The sequence below is a fragment of the Balaenoptera borealis genome (assembly GCF_965194805.1).
Source record: "Balaenoptera borealis genome assembly, chromosome: 7".
In the NCBI taxonomy this organism is placed as follows: Eukaryota; Metazoa; Chordata; class Mammalia; order Artiodactyla; family Balaenopteridae; genus Balaenoptera; species Balaenoptera borealis.
The window spans coordinates 82,981,151-82,999,923 of record NC_138864.1 but is presented as its reverse complement, the minus strand read 5'-3'; the positions used below and the strand labels follow the sequence as shown (position 1 = coordinate 82,999,923).

The following is an 18,773-nucleotide window of genomic DNA, read 5'->3' as shown; positions in this document are numbered from 1 at the left end:
GGAGACCTAGACTACAGCCCAGTCCAACAGTCCTTCCACCAATTTCCTGAGCACCTAATTCCTACTATTAAATCCTGTTCTGCATTAAATCCCTGTGGTGGTCTCTGCTTCCTGTAATTGAATCCTGACTAATACATACTTGCTACATGGCATCTGATTTTTTTTTTTTTACTTTTATTTTTCATTATTTATTTATTTTTTTTAAATATTTATTTATTTGGTTGAACCAGGTCTCATTTACGGCTCGCGGGCTCCTCAGTTGTGACATGCAAACCCCCAGTTGCGGCATGCATGTGGGATCTAGTTCCCTGACCAGGTATCAAACCCGGGCCCCCTGCATTGGGAGCGCGGAGTCCTATCCACTGTGCCACCAGGGAAGTCCCTTGTTTTTTATTTTTTAAATTAATTTTTATTGGAGTATAGCTGCTTAACAATGTTGCGTTAGTTTCTGCTGTACAGCAAAGTGAATCAGCTATACGTACGCATATATCCACTCTTTTTTGGATTTCCTTCCCATTTAGGTCACCACAGAGCATTCAGTAGAGTTCCTTGTGCTATACAGTAGGTTCTCACTAGTTATCTATGTTATACATAGTATCAATAGTGTATATATGTCAATCCCAATCTCCCAATGCATCCCACCCTCCTTTCCTCCTTGGTATCCATACGTTTTGCTCTCTATGTCTGTGTCTCTATTCTGCTTTGCAGATAAGATCATCTATAACATTTTTCTAAATTCCACATATATGCGTTAATATATGACATTTGTTTTTCTCTTTCTGACTTACTTCACTCTGTATGGCAGTCTCTAGGTCCATTCACGTCTCTACAAATGACCCAATTTCATTCCTTTTTATGGCTGAGTAATATCCGTTGTATATATGTACCACATCTTCTTTATCTATTCCTCTGCTGATGGACATTTAGGTTGCTTCCATGTCCTGGCTATTGTAAACAGTGCTGCAATGAACATTGGGGTGCATGTGTCTTTTTTAAAAATATCTTTATTGGAGTATAATTGCTTTACAATGTTGTGTTACTTTCTGCTGTACAACAAAGTGAATCAGCTATATGTATACATATATCCCCATATCCCCTCCCTCTTGAGCCTCCCTCCCACCCTCCCTATCCCACCCCTCTAGGTTGTCCCAAAGCACCGAGCTGATCTCCCTGTGCTATGCAGCTGCTTCCCACTAGCTATCTATTTTACGTTTGGTAGTGTATACATGTCAATGCTACTCTCTCACTTCATCCCAGCTTCCCCTTCTCTCCTGTGTTTTCAAGTCTGTTCTTTACATCTGCATCTTTACTCCTGCCCTGCCCCTATGTTCATCAGTACCAAACACTCCTAGTTTATCATTCTAAGACACTCAGTCCTATACCAGACGTTTCAAAACAACTACCACGGAAGTTCACACTGGACGCTGTGACTCCATTTTGAACTACTTAACACAGCTTAGGTTAAATCCTATAATTTTCACACAAGATGAGTAGGAATCATAACACAAAAGAAATCACATTCTAACAGAGACAGTATCATGTGGTGCATAAAAAGAGCCCCAAGCTTCAAGTCTGTAGCCCGTGCTCTGGTCTTGGCTCTGCACCTTACCAGCCCAGTGACCTTAATTAAATCCCTTACCTTTTCTGGGAACGAGTTTCCTAGACTTTAAAATAAAAGGTGCCAGCTGGCTTTTAAGGCCATTTTATTTTATTTATTAATTTATTTATATTTAATTTATTTATTTTTGGCTGCATTGGGTCTTTGTTGCTGCGCGCGGGCTTTCTCTAGTTGCGGCGAGCGGGGGCTACTCTTTGTTGCGGTGCGCAGGCTTCTCATTGAGGTGGCTTCTCTTGTTGCGGAGCACGCGCTCTAGGCGTGTGGGCTTCAGTAGTTGTGGCTCACAGGCTCTAGAGCGCAGACTCAGTAGTTGTGGAGCACGGGCTTTGCTGCTCCGTGGCATGTGGAATCTTCCTGGACCAGGGCTTCCTGGACCAGGGCCTGTGTCCCCTGCATTGGCAGGCGGATTCTTAACCACTGTGCCACCAGGGAAGCCCTCAAGGCCATTTTAACTCAAAGACTTTATAGTCCTTTGAAATCATTATCTGAATCTAAGCATGAAACGGTTAACTACTGAATAACATCATAGCCCACTAAGTATTAAAAACCTTGCAAATGACATGTTTACTTCCCTTCCTCCTTGTTCTGCTTGTCAGTGTTAGGTGTTAAGGTTTCTCTGTTCTGTCTGCTTTCTTTTGTTTTGTCTTCCATTAATAGTAAATTGACATAAAATTGCAGTTCCAGAGAATTAGAGGTGTTGCTATGGAAACAGCCTTGATTCATTGATGTAAACATTAAGCTGTTGATGCTATTCTTTGAGGTGCTTGTAAAAAGGAAAACACAAAATAAATGTTACAGTAAGAATGACATTTTGTTTTCAGAGTAAGTGGCCCACGCGTTCAAGGCTGGATCTGAAGGTATGCACAGCACGTTATTGCAGGGATTTGACCCTAGGTCTAGTGATGCTCCCGACTCAGCAGCTGATACGATGTAGCAAGACTGAAATGTGGATGTTAGTCTTGTGTGCCTGCACCTGGGTTACAGAGGACTCTCAGAACTCATTGAGATTAACACAAAATCAAAGATACCTCTACCTCAGGCTTATTGGTTGTGGCCCAAAATTGTTCCCCTTTTAGGACCCAGTGAAATTTTTCTTCCCTTTCAAACAACTACAATACAATTCACTCACTTTAAGTGTGTATTTGGTGAATTTGGATGATTGTATACAGTCATTTAACTTCCACTAAAATCAGATAGAACAATTCCATCATTCTAAAAAGTTCTCTCTTGTCCCTTTTCAGTAGATTCCCTCTACCCTGATCCCCAGCCCCAGACAACCACTAATCTGCTGTCAGTATAGTTTTACCTTTAGTAGAACTTCACATAAGTGGAATCATACTGTATGTAGTCTTTTGTTTTTGGCATCTTTCACCTAAAATAATATTTTTGAAATTCATCCATGTGGTTGTATATATTACTTCATTCCTTTTTTCTTGCTGTATAATAGTGCATAATATGGATATATCACAGTTTATTTATGCACTTACTGGCAGATAGAAATTTGGGTTGTCTCCAGTTTCTGGCCATTGTAAATAATGCTGCTACATACAAGTCTTTGTGTGGACATAAATGATATTTCTCTTGAGTAACTACCTCAGAGTAGGACTGCCAGGTGGTATGGTAAGGGTACCAAGTGTCTTAACTTTATAAGAAACCGTCGAACTGTTTCCAAAGTGGCCAGACAGTTTTGCCCTCCGGCCAGCAATGTTTGAGAGTCCTACAGCCTTGCCAACAATGGGCATCGCCCCTGATTTCTGTACGTGTCTTGTCGTGGACAAGCCCCAATTTGTGGACCATATTTTGAGCAGGACTGCTCCAAGCCTTTCATGGGAAGATGTCCATGATCCTAAATGGAATCTGAAAAATCGTCACAACCAGAGCAACAGGATCTAATGCAAAACTCCCCTTGGATTAAGAAAATGAAAATTATGCAAGTCTAGTTCTACAGCATTTTATGGATTCTGTTTTTAATGCCAACATTGGGGTCTACTTTTTGTTTCAGAAGCACTTTGAGTTTTCTTTCTTTCCTAAAGAATGGAAAATAAACATAATATCTACTTTTTAAAAATGACTCACTGAGCTCCAACGTGCCTAGTGGTCTGGAAATCATGTATGCCCATTAGCCTCATCTCTGGCCTTTCTAGCAGTGCTTGGACTCATCTTGGATGAACTAAACTATAATGGTTGGATGAACAGCCAGACTCGGGAACAGAGGGAGTGATACATGTGCAAGTGGGGGTGGATGGAGCCACAGAGATGCACCTTGAGCCAGAGTAGGAAAAAAATCAAGCTGAACCCTAATTAGGAGTCGTGGAGGATAGAACATACTGACAGAGGGAGTAGTGGAAGCGACTTTTCTAACTCAGCTAAGTTTCTTAACATTTGGTGGAAGGGAGAAGGAAATACACCATTGATCTGAGATGTCAGGATAGCCTGTTAGCTATTTTATTTTCTGCCCCTTTGGAAGGCAAATTTGAGTCACAGCACGGTCAGGCAAATCAAGTGCTGCACGATTACGTGTGCAAACCCAGACTCAACAGTGCCAGAGGCACGTAGCTTCAGGGCTTATTTGTGATTGAAGCGCGTATTAGAGCAGAATATTCAGAAATGCATTAAGACATACTTATCTCTAATTACTTATAGAGGATGGGGTAGAGCTGAGTGGAGTTATTTTGCTAAATAGTGCAGAAGAAATTCTGTTAAAAGACTAATTCACTAAGGAGAGATTGTACCATTTTCAGAAAGCAAATAGCCATAAAGTACAGGAGATCCTGAGGAGACGATGAAGCTGCCGCCACTGCCAGTGGGTTATTTTTGGCTACATATTCTGGAATGGGATACAGTTATTGAAGACACACAACAAATTAGACCTGCATTAAAGCAGAGCACAGATTTTTTCACAAAAAGTAAAGTTTTAGGAAAGTTTATGGTGAAGAGTTTTTTGGGGGGATAAGAGAGGGCTATGGGGGATAAAGGTTTGATTTGGAAACCTTCTCTTTTTTCCCTTTGCTATAATTAGCCTTAAGTTACAATGGCTGCAAGAATTAAAATATACTTATCTTTTCAGCAAATATACCGGGATAAAAAAGCCCCAAGCTTATGAATAGTGAAGCAAAGCACTGTAAGATGCTTCACATATTTTACATACATTACAAATTTATTACATAATCAGTGGGTCAGCAAATATGAAGTCTCCTCTAAAGGGCTGGTTCAAATGAAGTAAATAATAAGTATGAAAATAATTACTGGACTTTTGGGTTAAGAAGGATGCTGGGCATTTCCAACATGCTTTCTAAAATAATTTAAGAAACCAGTGGCAAATTGCAACTGCCCTGCAGATTAGACACATTAGTTCTCTCTGTCACATTCCAAGAGAAGTTTTCTTAACCTAAGTGTCTAAGTGGCTCCTCATCAGGATGGTAAGAGGTTTCCCTGCATCCCTAAGCTCCAGAGATGTGGGGCCTTTATAGATGAGCAACCATCGGTTACCTCTCTATCACACGGACCACTCTATGAGGCAGCCAGGGCCGTCTCACTCCAGACCAGCCTCCTCTCTCCACTTCTGTTCAAGGGCTGCAGTTTAACATAATGCATGCACCTGGAGGAGGACACACTTTATCAGTGGCTCACCGAAGCCAGGAGCAGGAAGGTAATACAGGTGCAGATCCAGGAAAGTTCAGGGGAGTAGAGTTGCCAGTGGTTTTCATTTCTATACACTGCTTCTAGCAAACAATGAACTACAAACTACTTCAAATAATTCTGGAAGAAAGCACCCTCTAACTGGTCCACCCATTAGGTAACAGACCCTAAGGTCTAAGCTGACCTTAGATTGTAATAGTTTAGGATCTCAATAGTTGGTTAACCATTTGGGGAAAAAACAGTTAGACCCACATCTCATATCATACATCAAAACAAAATCCAGATGAACTAAAGAATTAGATGTATATGATTTAGCTATAAAATAACTAAGAATAAGAAACATTATCTGAGTTTGAGATGGAAAAGAACCTTTCAGGCATAAAAATCAATAGAAAAATATTACAAAACAAATATTCATAATAAATTTGACCATAAAACACATATTACTTCTGTATATATATTTTACAAACCACTACAAACAAAATAAAAATATAAAATTGAATAAATATTTATACAATTATTATAGCAGTGAGCTCATGGCCTTATGATAGAAAGATTTCATGGAAGTTAACAAGAAATTAAAATTTAAATAAAATGAACACAGGACATGAAAAGGCAATTCAAAAATTTAATTCTTATGAAAATAGCAAATAATGTATTAAAATGCCCAGCCTCCCTGGTAACTAAACAAATCTAAATGAAAACAAGATTTTAAAAAAATTATCATATGGCAACTAATTTTTTTTAAAGATAGTATACAAATATAACTGATAAAGACCTTGTAATTATTGGGTAGAGTAATTTGGCCATAATTGTCAAAATTTACTTTACTTCAGTAAATTTTCCTCTATATTCTAATGAACTGGTCAGAAACTCAAGGATTTATATATCAAGATATTTATGCATTAATTCATCAAATTTGAAAAGAGAAATCTTATCTAAACTATAGTACAGCCATATAAAAATATTATTTTTAATTATTTATTTTGAATTTAATTATTAATTTAATTTTTAAAAGTGTTAATAGTTATTTAAAATTATAATTAGCAACGTGAGGAATGTTCAGAGTACCATGAGCTTTCTGAGGTGTAACAAATAACTTTATTTCAAAATGAAAATAGTTTATTTTTCTGATTATAAAAAATAAAATGTAAAATTAAAGTAAAAAAACAAAGCAACACAGAAGGCCCAAAGAGAAAAGTTAAAGTGAATCAAAACACCATCTCTCAGAGATGAAAGATGTTAAATTAATGAATATTCTTCCATATAGGTCTCTGTGCCTATACAGAGGCACACACCTTCATGCACAAATTTATATAATACTATTTTCATGAACTGCAGCATACTCAAGCTGAATTTAGCTTATTTCCTTTCATTCAAGATATTCATAAACCTCTTTCCAACTCAAAATTATATGTCCCCATAATGATTTGTAATGATTGCATAGTATTCTGGTTCATATTTGTCCCAAAATTTAGTTAACTAGTTTTCCATTGATGGATATTTTTAACAATTAGACAGAGTTAGAGCAATGCAGCTGTGAGCTTGTTTTTAGGGGAGAGTCTCTGTCCCCTTCTAGTCTATTTTCTTATGGTGCAAATAGGAGAACATCTTGTATGTAGGTGATAAGCTCTCAGAACACAGGCACCAAGGACTCTCAGTGATACACCAGCTGTGCAAAGGGTTGTCTGACATCACCAACTGCAAGCTCCAGGCAACCCTTTAAGAAACATGATTCAAGCTGCCAGAGGGAAGGGAGCCCTCATTCCTTTGAGAAGCTGAGTTTACCGGCGCCAGTGAGCCCATTCCGGGGCAACTGGGCACATGGAGTCGCTGACTGGACAATCCTGCCTGTTTCTCTCCACAGGAACATTGTCCTGAAGACTCAGAGAAAGATCCCATTTCTAATAAAGAGCTGCTTCTGGAAAAATTTTAAACTGCGGAGGGGTCACTCCTGGAGCTAGAGGGCTGAGCTTGCCTTGCTTCTTCCTTTCTGATCTGGAGTTACCTTACCACAAACTCTGTGGTCTATCTGATCAGCTTGACTCAGCCTAGCTTGCGAGTTGCTTCTTGCAAAATCCTACTTTGTGTGTTGGAAGCTTAGCTTTAACTCTTACTCTCCCATTGCATTTCTGCTATTGTAATCCTAACACTTGCTAGTCCCTGCCAGGGATGCCCAACTAGGGAGAAGGTGGCATAATGCAGAAAGAAACGCACCAAGGAAAGCACATTGACATTTTTAAAAATATTTTTCTTATGGCATCCACACATAAATCCACACCCTTCAAAAAATAAACTTGCAAGATGTTTTAAAATGATTGCTATTGTTATAAAACATTTAGGTAACAGTAGAGTTCTTTAAAAACTAACACCAAATATGAGTTCTGACTTCATTCTGCTTGAAAAATTATAACGGCTTCCCAAAGCCTGCAGAGAACTTATCCTGCATGGTAAGAAGACTGTTTATAATCTGACCAACTGCCCATCTTTCTTCATTTTCTACCTTATTATGTACACTGGAGAAAAATGCTACGATAACAAACTTCTCATCATATCCCTTAAATGGCTCAGGATATATTACCCCTTTGTGACTCAGCTCAAACGTCTGCCTTTACCTAGAGTAGGGCTTCTCAACCCTGGCCGTCCATTAGCACCACCTGGAGCACATTTAAACAATTTCTATTTATTTATATTTCATATTTTTAAATTTTTAAATGGTTGTAGATTTACAGAAGTTATAAAGATCGTATATAAAGTTCCTATATACCCTTCACAGCTTCCCTTAATGTTAACATCTTACATTACCAGGTACATTTACCAAAACTGAGAAATTGACATTGGCACATCAGTAAGTAAACTACAAGACTTCATTTGAATTTCATCAGTTTTTCCACTAGTGTCTTCTGTCTGTTCAAAGGGCAAAACTAGGAAATCATATTGTATTTACTTGACATGTCTCTTTAGTCTCCTCTGATCTGTGAAAATCTCCATCTTTCTTTGTTTTTCAGGATCTTCACACTAGTCAGGTATTTGGTAGAATGTCCCTCAGGTTGTCTGATGTTTTCTCATGATTGAACTGGGGTTATGGGTTTTGGGGGAGAAAACCATAGAGGCTAAGTGCCCTTCTGTTGCTTCATGTCAGGGGACACGTGATAGCAACAGGACTTATTTTTGGTGATGTTAACCTTGATCACTTGATCAGGTGGTGTCTGACAGGTTTTTCTACTGAAAAGTTACTGTTTTTCTTGGTCCATATTGCTGAGCTGAAACAAATAGTCTGCCAGATATTTCTCCAGCAAACAAAGGTTTATTCGGGATCAGCAGAGCATTGCAATCGGGGTCTGCAACCACTTGCAAGTCCCTGCCTGGCAAGGGAAGGAGAATGCTTTTATGGGGAGGAAAAGGAAGTTGGGATAGTAAACAGAGTCCATGGCTTTTCACTGGCCCAGTCCTTGCCAGGAAAGAAGAGTCGTCTTTTTTCTTCCTGCTGGTCTCCCCACTCTATTTAATTGAGATTTCCGTTCATTAATTTTTTTTGCAATACATATTAGTTAGTGAGTCACTAAGTCCAGCCTACACTCAAAAGGAAGGGAATTAAGCCTCACCCTTTGGAGGGAGAAGCATATTTTTAAAAATGTGAACATAAGTTAAATAAATATTTTGAAGGAAATACTTTGGGGCTATGCAAACATCCCTTTTTTTACTTAAGTTTTGTCTGATGATTTAAACATTTATCTAGGGATATTGCTTACAGCAATTATTACTGTGGTGTTCTAAAGGTGATTTTCTATTTCATTTCTTCTACATTTATTAATTTGAAATTTTTCTGTAAGGAAGTTTCTACCCCCGTCCCATTTATTTAATTATTTAATTGTTATTTATCAGTGTGAACTCTTGGATATTTATTTTATGCTTTGGGTTATAACCCAGTACTACCCTTATTTATTTTGTTGCTCAAATTATTCCAGCTTTGGCCATTGGGAGCTGTTTCAGGCTGGCCCCTATATATCCTTGTGACATGCTCCCCTTACTCCCATCCTCATCTTTCTTTTAAATAACACTTCCTTATTTTCTACAAAGGTGTTCCAGGGTCGCCTTATATTTTCCCTGCTTCAGGCCTGAGAATATGTCATTTCTGCAGGGAGCCCTGTTTCCTTTTATTGGAGATTGGTGTCTAGAAACTAAGATCTGGTGTTAAGTGTGTTCATTTATTGCTGGGTTATCATTGTCTCTAAGCCCTCTCAGTGGACAGAACTAGGAAACATATGCATACTACCCCAGGAATACATACATATTTACATTTATTTATTCATGTGTCTACCTGTATATATATTAAAATAAACATAAACTCATACTAATATCTTCAATTCTAATCCAGCACCACATTCTAAGCTTCCCTGGGGAACATTTTTAAATGTCTTTGTCTGGGCCTCAACTCAGGCCAATTAAATCAGAAACTTGGGATGTCCTGCCTCCATTGGTTTTTGTTTTTTTTTAAACTCTCCAGAAGATTTTAATGGTTCATCTAGGATTGAGAACTACTGTCTAGGGTGGCCTTTCCCATTTGTCCTTTTGATGAAGTCCATTCAATGAGCTGGCCCCTCAGTTCAATCTTCCAGAGTCCCACAGACCACTATGTCCTTCCTCCCCGAAACTCCCACCCATCATTGCTTTGTTCCAGATGGATGTGGTATAGCCTTTAGCACATGGACTGTACTTATTTCTCTAGATGTTGGTCTTAGTCAACAGACAGTGAGCCCCTTGAGGGCAGCCGATTGTACCATTATCTGCTCCCCTTCATAGTTATCAGACCGGGAGAACAAATATGGCTGCCACCAGCCCTAGAAAGGAAATCTTCACTGGTGAGATGCCCGTGAACTGGATGACCTCCTCCCCCCGGACCCTTCTCAGAGACCAGATAGATTTAGGGAGTGATTCTGCTGGGGAGGGGAAGGAGACAAGCTCAAACCAGGGATGTGATTGTTGCTACTGTAACAGTAAGTCACACCGTCTTAATTGTCCGCCTGGACCTGTGCACCCTGGGAAACTCAGGTTACAGAAGTAAAACCTATGTACGTGACTGGAGATCAGAAAGACCATAGAGAAACAGAGTTGTTATATTACGGAGAAAGCGAAATGTTTTTCAACTCTTGTAGTTGTTGAGGTTATAAAACTCTTTTTTTTTAAAGTTAATTAGTTAATTAATTTTATTTATTTTTGGCTGTGTTGGGTCTCCGTTTCTGTGCGAGGGCTTTCTGTAGTTGCGGCGAGCGGGGGCCACTCTTCATCGCGGTGCGCGGGCCTCTCACTGTCGTGGCCTCTCTTGTTGCGGAGCACAGGCTCCAGACGCGCAGGCTCAGTAGTTGTGGCTCACAGGCCTAGTTGCTCCGCGGCATGTGGGATCTTCCCAGACCAGGGCTCGAACCCGTGTTCCCTGCATTGACAGGCAGATTCTCAACCACTGTGCCACCAGGGAAGCCCCTATAAAACTCTTTTGATGAGAAATATTCTTTTTAATATTTGTCAGTAAAAGTTTCAACCTCTCCTCCCAGTGTAATGAATATATAATAAAACCTTCAGATGTGGCACCAGCACATTCTGTTTCACCTCTAGGAGTCCAGGAAGGAGGAACTAGTGAGCAGAAAAAAGACTAATTTTAAAATGAGTGACTGAGTGATTGATGTAGTACATTTATTACCTCAAAAGGGATCAGTTATCAAGGGAAACATAATTTTCTATTTAAGAAACATAATTAAATAGAAAACTAAGATAATGAGAAAGTCGACTATGAGTATTATTCAAGCTCTTGCCTATTTGGGAAAATGCGCTGTGCTACTCAGGGTACTTCTGAATCTGTAGTTGCTAGAACAAAATCAGAAAAGAAATGGGGAAAGAAGTGCATACACAGCTCATTTCTAAAAACAGAGCAACACATAATGGATGACATCTGAGGTAGTTTGTTGTTGATGACATTAAGACAACAGAGTTTTAATTGAAATTGACAGACATGTTTCCTCTCAACCTAGGCTTTCAGCATAGGAGCTACAGGATAAATATCTATTGACTGACTGACAAGGAATCTCTCTCAAGACTAAGGTACAATTGTAATGGGAGTGGAGTAGAGTGGAAAACCATTTGACTTAATAGGTAGAGGAAGTATTTGAAAATTTAGAGAGATCTCATGGGGGAAAGACATTTAAGCAAAGGAAAGAATAGTTAGCAGTGGGTCATCAGGGGAGGGCTAGCAGGGGAGATGTTTCTTGATAAAGGGTCTTTCCTTTAATCATGCCACGTTATATATGCCCACTACCACCATCATCAACTCAGTTCTTAAAGAGTAGAGTCAAAGAAAATTTAACAGTGAAATGCACTGACTTATGAAGACATTCATAAACAGTTTATAGACACATACATTGTAGGAAATCTCACTTGAATACTTGAATTGTTTTTTTTTTTTCACTTGAATTGTTGATGGAAATCTCCCACTGGAAATGCATGATTTCTCCAGAATTTATTTTTATAATTAAACCCTTGTGGCTCTACGCCTGGATATATATGCAGAATAATCAATATTTGAATGAACAATGAAAAAAAGCAGACAAAGTAAAAACAAGTGCCTTTTCAAGAATCCTCTATTTTGTGCATTTTTAATGATGAACGTTCCTTCAAGGGAATGCAGCAGCAAACTAAGGTTAGGAACTATGTAGGATTTATCCCAGATTCCCCATCCACCACACAGTGCTTGGTACAGAGCAAATTTTTGTTGAATGAATTTTTAACATCTAAGACACTAGGAGCAGGTTTTAAGTGAAGGCTGAATTTGTTATTCTTTTTTCACACACTGGAGAACTGAGACCCGGAGAGGTTAACTGGGTTTTTTGAAACTATTGGAAAATCAGTGATAGCACTAGGAACTGAATGCATACTTTCTACTCCTGGTCATTCACTTGTAGGAAATTACTAGCCTGATTTGCCTTTTTGGCAGGCTTTGGTCACATCCATGGCCGACTTTTCCTTTAGTCACAGTGCCTGGGTCTCATGACACTTAAAGGCCCACAAAAAAAGATTTATTATACTTTCTTTTAAAATAACTTTTTAAAAAGTTATATCAACACAGTCATAAAATATCATCTTCAACATTTTTTGCATGGAGAAAGGGGCCCACGAAGTCATAATGCTGCCCTGATCACAGCTACCTCCTACTACATAAGTAAGGAAACAGACTGGCGTGTCCCTCTCCAGGACAACAGACACCACCATCAGTGTAAGACAGAAACCAATTTTAAAAAATAACACCTTTCAACCAGAGTTTCTCCCCCTCCCCCAAATGCCCCATTTTAAAATTCAAGCTTATTGAGGTCTAATTTACATACAGTAAAATTCACTCTTTTTACTATTCAGCTCTATAAGTTTTGACAAATACATTGTTGACCTAAAAATAAATAGACTGCCAGTTATTTCTCCAACAAAAAAAATGGGTTTATTTGGGATCCACAAAAAATTGCAATTTGGGGTCTGCAACCATGGTGAGCCATGTGCAAGTTCACAGCAAAAATGGAGAGGAGAACTCTATTATAAAGGGGAAAAGGAAGTTGGGAGGGGCTAGAGTAAACAAAGAGCCCATGGCTTTTCATTGGCTGAATTGTGACGGTCTCTCATTGGCTGAGCTCTTGCCAGGAAAGAAGAGGAAGCTTTTCTTTTTCCGGTGGCTCTGCTATCTTCATAGGGCATGAGAGCTCCCCCTTCTGGTCTCCTGACTCTATTTAATTTAGGTTTCTGTTTATGAATTTTTTATAACATATACTTGTAAACCTATAGCCACTATCAAGATATAGGATATTTCCATCACTGTCAAATGTTTGCTCATGTCTCTTTGTAGTCAACCCCTCCCCTCTTCTCTATCCATTGGTAAACCACTGATTTATGTCTATACAGTCTTATCTTTTCCAGAATATCATATAAATAGAATCATACAATACCTAGCTTTTTGAGTCTGGCTTCTTTCATATATGTATTTGAGATTCAGCTACATTGTTGTGTGTATCAATAGTTCATTCCTTTTTAGTGCCGAGTAGTATTCCCTGGTATAGATGTACAGTTTGTTTATCCACTCGCCAATGGAAAGACATTGGGGTTGTTTCCAGTTTGAGGCAATTACAAATAAATATGCTATAAACATTCACCTATATCTGAACATCATTTTTCATTTTACTTGGGCAAATACTTAGGAGTACAATTGCTGGGTATGGAAGTAATATTGATCCGCCAAAGATGAACACATCCTAGTCTACAAAACCTATAATATGTTATATTATATGGCCAAGGGGAATTAAGTTTGCAGATAGAAAGTAGCTAATCAGCTGACCTTAAAATAGGGAGATTACCCTGGATTATCTAGTGTGCCCAATCTAATCACATGAGTCCTCAAAAGTGGAGAACCTTGTCTGGATGTGGTGAGTGGGAGATATGATGAGAAAAAAGAGTCAGAGAGATGTGATGCTCCTGGCTTTGAGGATGGAGGAAGGGGGCCATGAGCCAAGGAACGTAGGCGGCCTGGAAAAATAGAGAAAACAGATTCTGCCCTGGAGCCTCCAGAAAGGAATGCAACTTGGCTGACACATTGATTTCGGTTCAGTGAGATTCGTATTTGACTTCCGTCTTACAGAACTATATAATAATAAATTTATATTGTTTTTGCACTACTACGTTTGTGATAGTTTGTTACTGAAGCAACAGAAAACTAATACACTTGGTCATATAGTACATATATGTTTACCAATAAGAAAGTGCCACATGGTGACCCTTGGAGGGCCATCCTTCAGCCCACCATAGTAGCATTAAGACAAACAAACAGACAAACAAATAACAGAAACCCCCCAGTTTATTAGGATAATGAACTCTTCCTGGTTTGCCTTAAACTTTCTTGGATTTCAGCCCTGGAAGTCTTGCATCCCGGGAGGTCCCTCAAGACTCAGTAAACTGTGGTGGTTGCTCACCTTACTTGGTAGACACAGTAAATGTTTAATAGAATGTGTAAATTAACAACAAATAGTCCATGAATTTACTAACTTAGAAGGAATCTTAAAATGTCATTTCTAAGAGTGGTTTTGCTTTCACGATGCAAATGCCAGTATTACCAAGGAGGTCCCCACCGGTAATATCTATTCATTATCTGAGGCTTAAGGAATCCCAGAATAGGGAGAAAGAATTTCAGGTTATTTGAGGAAAAAAGGACATACATTTCCTTGACTCCTCTGGTGGCAAGGATTTATGAGACCCCACAACTCCATCTTTGACATGTGAAGGAGATGGTTTGAAAATAGAATTTTAAAACACAAGACCTAAAACATGTTTGGAGATTGAAGAAAGTGAAAAAAGTTCACAAGCGGGATTGAGACCTGTGAGACAACCTGGGATTTACTTCTAGGATGATGATCACAGAACTCTGGGCCTCAGTTTCCTCATCTGTGATATGGGGTTAAAGACTGTCCATTCTGAACTCACAGAGTTCCTGAAAAGAACAAACAAGGTCTCACACTGAAAATGCTGTGACAAAAGTAGAGCATCTTGAATATTTCTTGACTTCAGGAAAAATAATTAGCCTCTCCTTGGCTCGGTTTCTCCACCTATAAATGAGGGTTCATTCATTCAACAGAGATTTATTGAGGATCTTCTACTTGCCAGCACTAATTTGTCACAGGGTTACAACAGTGAATAAAACAGACAGAATTCCTTTTCTCAAAACAGTTATATTCTGGGATACGAGACAAATAAATATATGCTGGGGTGATATGTGCTAATAATAAAAGTTTTTTAAAAATAGGAAAAAGAATGGCTGGGAGGGTGCTATTTTAAAGAGCGTGGTCAGAGGCTGACATTTGAGTAAAGACTTGAGTGAAATGAAGGCAAGAACCTTCATTCCGAAGGTCTTTGTTCTGAAGACTTCTGGGGCAGAGGGTTTCGGGCACAGGGAACAGCAAAGTTGCTGCAAAGGCTCTGAGGTAGGGAGTGCTTGTATTCAAAAAGCGGAAAGGAGGCCTGTGTAGCTGAAGCAGAGTGAAGCAAGAGAGGAAGTAAGAAATGAGATGAGAGGGGAAGAGAGAAGTGGGGCAAAGCACAATGGCTGTTTAAGCTGTGGAAAGAAGGGTTTTAAATTTTAACTCAACCAGATGGGAGGCAACTGGAGGGTTTGAGCGGGTGAGTGACATGACTTGACATTGCTTTTAAAATGATTGCTCCAATTGCTGCAAGGAAAGGGACAAAGGGAGGAGCAAAGAGACCAGGTGGGAAGCTCTTGCAATCATCCTAGGGTGGACAGAGGTGGCAGAGATGGCAGTGGTGAAAAGTGGTTGGATCTGGGTTACATTTTGAAGATACAGAGAGCTTTCTGATTGATTGGCTGTGAGGAGGGGTACCTAATAAAATACAGGATGCCCAATGAAATTTGAATCTCAGATAACTAGCAAATAATGTTTTAGTGTTTAAGTGTGTCCCAAATCTCGCTTGAGCCATACTTATGCTAAAACACTATGTATTGTTTATCTGAAATTCAAAATTCACTGGGCATCTTGTATTTTTATTTGCTAAATCTGACAACCCTAGATGTGGGCCTGAGAAAAGACAGGAATCAAGGACGACTCCTGCATTTTAGCGTGAAAAACCACAAGAATGGAATTGCCCTTTTTAGAGAGGGAAGATATTTAGTGAGGGGGAGATACAATCTAAGTGTTCAAATTTAAACATGTTAAGATCGAAATCCTTATTAAACATCCAAAGAGAAATATTGAATAGGCAATATAAATGAGTCTGGAGTTTAGGGGCGAGGTCTCAGGTGAGAGATATACATTTAGTAATAGTCAAGATATAGAAGGCATTTGAAGCCACAAGACTGAATGAGATCCCCTAGGAAGTGAGTATAGTTGCAGAAGAGAAGAGCCTCTGAGACTGATCCTGGGACCCACCAGTGTGCAGAGGAACCAGCCAAAGAAAGGAAAACAGGTCTTTATTCATAGGACTCTTTTTTTTAATTACTTAATTAATTAATTAATTTATTTATTTATTTTCGGCTGCGTTGGGTCTTCGTTGCTGCGTGTGGGCTTTCTCTAGCTGTGGTGCGCGGGCTTCTCATTGAGGTGGCTTGTCACGGAGCACAGACTCTAGGCACGTGGGCTTCAATAGTTGTGGCTCGCAGGCTCAGTAGTTGTGGTGCACGGACTTAGTTGCTCCATGGCATGTGGGATCTTCCCGGACCAGGGATCGAACCTGTGTCCCCTGCATTGGCAGGCAGATTCTTAACCACTGTGCCACCAGGGAAGTCCCTATTCATAGGGCTCTTAATTCGTAGGTCTTAGGGGATAAATGAACACATGTAACATACTTAGAACCACATAGGAAGTGCTTAATAAATGTGAGCCTCTATTACTTATTTATATAACAACCTGATTCCCTAAGGATTTGAATGAGACAAGATTCATTAATTCCAGAAATATGTACTGAGTGCCTACTGTCTGCTAAACACTGATCTGGGTGCTGGGGAAATGGCAGTGACAAAATGGACAGAATTCTGTGTCTTCTAGTGAGGTGAGGGAGGTACAGACAATCAACAAAATAATTAAGTTAAATATATACTATATCAGATAGAGAGGAGATTTCCACAGCTGAAAATAAAGTGCTGGGGGCAGGGATAAGGTGGAACTATTTTTGATCTGATGTTCTTGGGAAGCATTACTTACATGGTGACATTTGAAGGTGAAGGAGAAGAGCAAATGAGGGAGTAGAATTCCTAGCAGAGGGAATAGCAAGTGCAAAGGCCCTGAGGTGGAAGCCTGCTTGATGTGCCCAAGAAGCTGGGGTGACTCAAGCAGTGTGAGTGAAGGGGAAGAGTAGCAGGCGATGAGGTCTGGGCAGGGGGTCCTTGTAAGTCCTGTGGGGCCTTATAAGTCATCGTCCTGACTTTGGCTTTTACTCCCAGAGAGATAGGAGCGGGTGGAGGTTTAATTGACCTCCACCTGCCTCCCATTTTATAAGAATTTTTGTTAAGCCAAATTTTCCTGTGAGGAAACACTAAAAACAGAATGCTAGTTATATTCAAAGTCACTAAAAGCAAACAATCGGGTGCAATTTGTAATGACTTGGCCTTAGGAATTTAAAAATTCATTCATTCCTGGGACTTGCTGGCAGTCCTGTGGTTAAGACTCCACGTTCCCAATTCAGGGGGCATGGGTTCAATCCCTGGTTGGGGAACTAAGATCGTGCATGGTGAGGCCAAAAAGAAGAAAAAAAAAATCATTCATTCAACAAGCATTTTTTGATCACAGGAAATAAAAACAGGCACTATGACACTGATAAAAGTGATAACACCAAGACTAAATGTGTAGTATTTATGTAACAAATATAATGCCCCATCCTGGATTAACGTCAGTTTAAAGAAGTGCTGCCCAAATAGGAATTCCAATGGCCTCATTTTACAGATAAGGAAATTGAGGCCAGAAATGTTAGGCAGCTTCCCCAAGGTCAGATGGTGGAGAAAGTGGTGCTACAGAGGGGTCTACAAACCACGGGATGCCTCCTCTTTTCTTCTTGAACCTCTGTTGGCACAGGATATGGTATTGGGTAAAGTAATACAGTTCAACTAAAAAAGTGCAGGCAGATTCCCATGATGTTCTTCTATTCAATAAAAGAGCTGGTCGTGAAAAGGCCATCCCCTCCCTTCTTCCCTTTGCCTGTATCAAAATGCAGAAAGTGGTCTCTGTAGAAATTCAAGCCCATTGTTACAGCTGCACTGAGCCATTCAGCTGTGTGGGTCAGTGCAACTCAAGGAGTGTCTCATTGAGCTGCAGGCATCATGGAAAAGCTGCCCAGCCCGGGACAAGGGATTTAATTAGCTGGCCTCATTTTTTATATCCTGAAAATGAAAGATGCAAAGAGATGATCTCTGAGGTCTCTTCCACCTTGGAAATTTTAAGATTCTGATGGGAGAGCTGCTTGGGATTTAGTGCACAGAGGAGACATAGGTGGAGGAAAGTGTGCCTCCTCTATTCTTTATTTTCTATGTGGCTAAAGCTGGTACCTGAAATGTAAGTAACCTGTGTCTTCTGACCCTTTAAAAAAATCTTTCTCTCTCTTTCTATTTAACCTTCCTCCTTTTTAATGTCTTTTGTTTTCTCTGATTCACAGTCAACTTTGGGTTTCTATGACCCTTTAAAAGACTTGAGCTAACCTTTCTTGTAAACTGTTGGGGGCGTGGGAAGAAAGGAAGAAAAAAGAAAAGTTCTTGTTTCCAGGTGCACCGCCTCAGAGCAGCATCTGTCCTCAATTTGGACAAAGCAAATGAAAGGGGAAAGGAGGTCTTATTGATTGGAAGAAAGCAGAGACGGCAAAGCACAGAAGCTTCTCTTTGGCAATTGTGTTCCCCCTTCTTTGCTGTCCTCCCAAGGGCTACACTCCACACTCCCACCGAGGTTCTCACGACATTGACAGTTTAGCTGGAAAACCAAGTCCCGCTCCTGGGGGGATT

The 18,773-nt window shown here is 39.7% G+C and overlaps 1 long non-coding RNA gene across 2 annotated transcripts in view; it reads left to right on the top strand.

The window, feature by feature from the left end:
- Positions 1-18,773, top strand: part of LOC309631555 — a 176,840-nt gene that overhangs the window by 50,927 nt on the left and 107,140 nt on the right. The window lies entirely within an intron of this gene.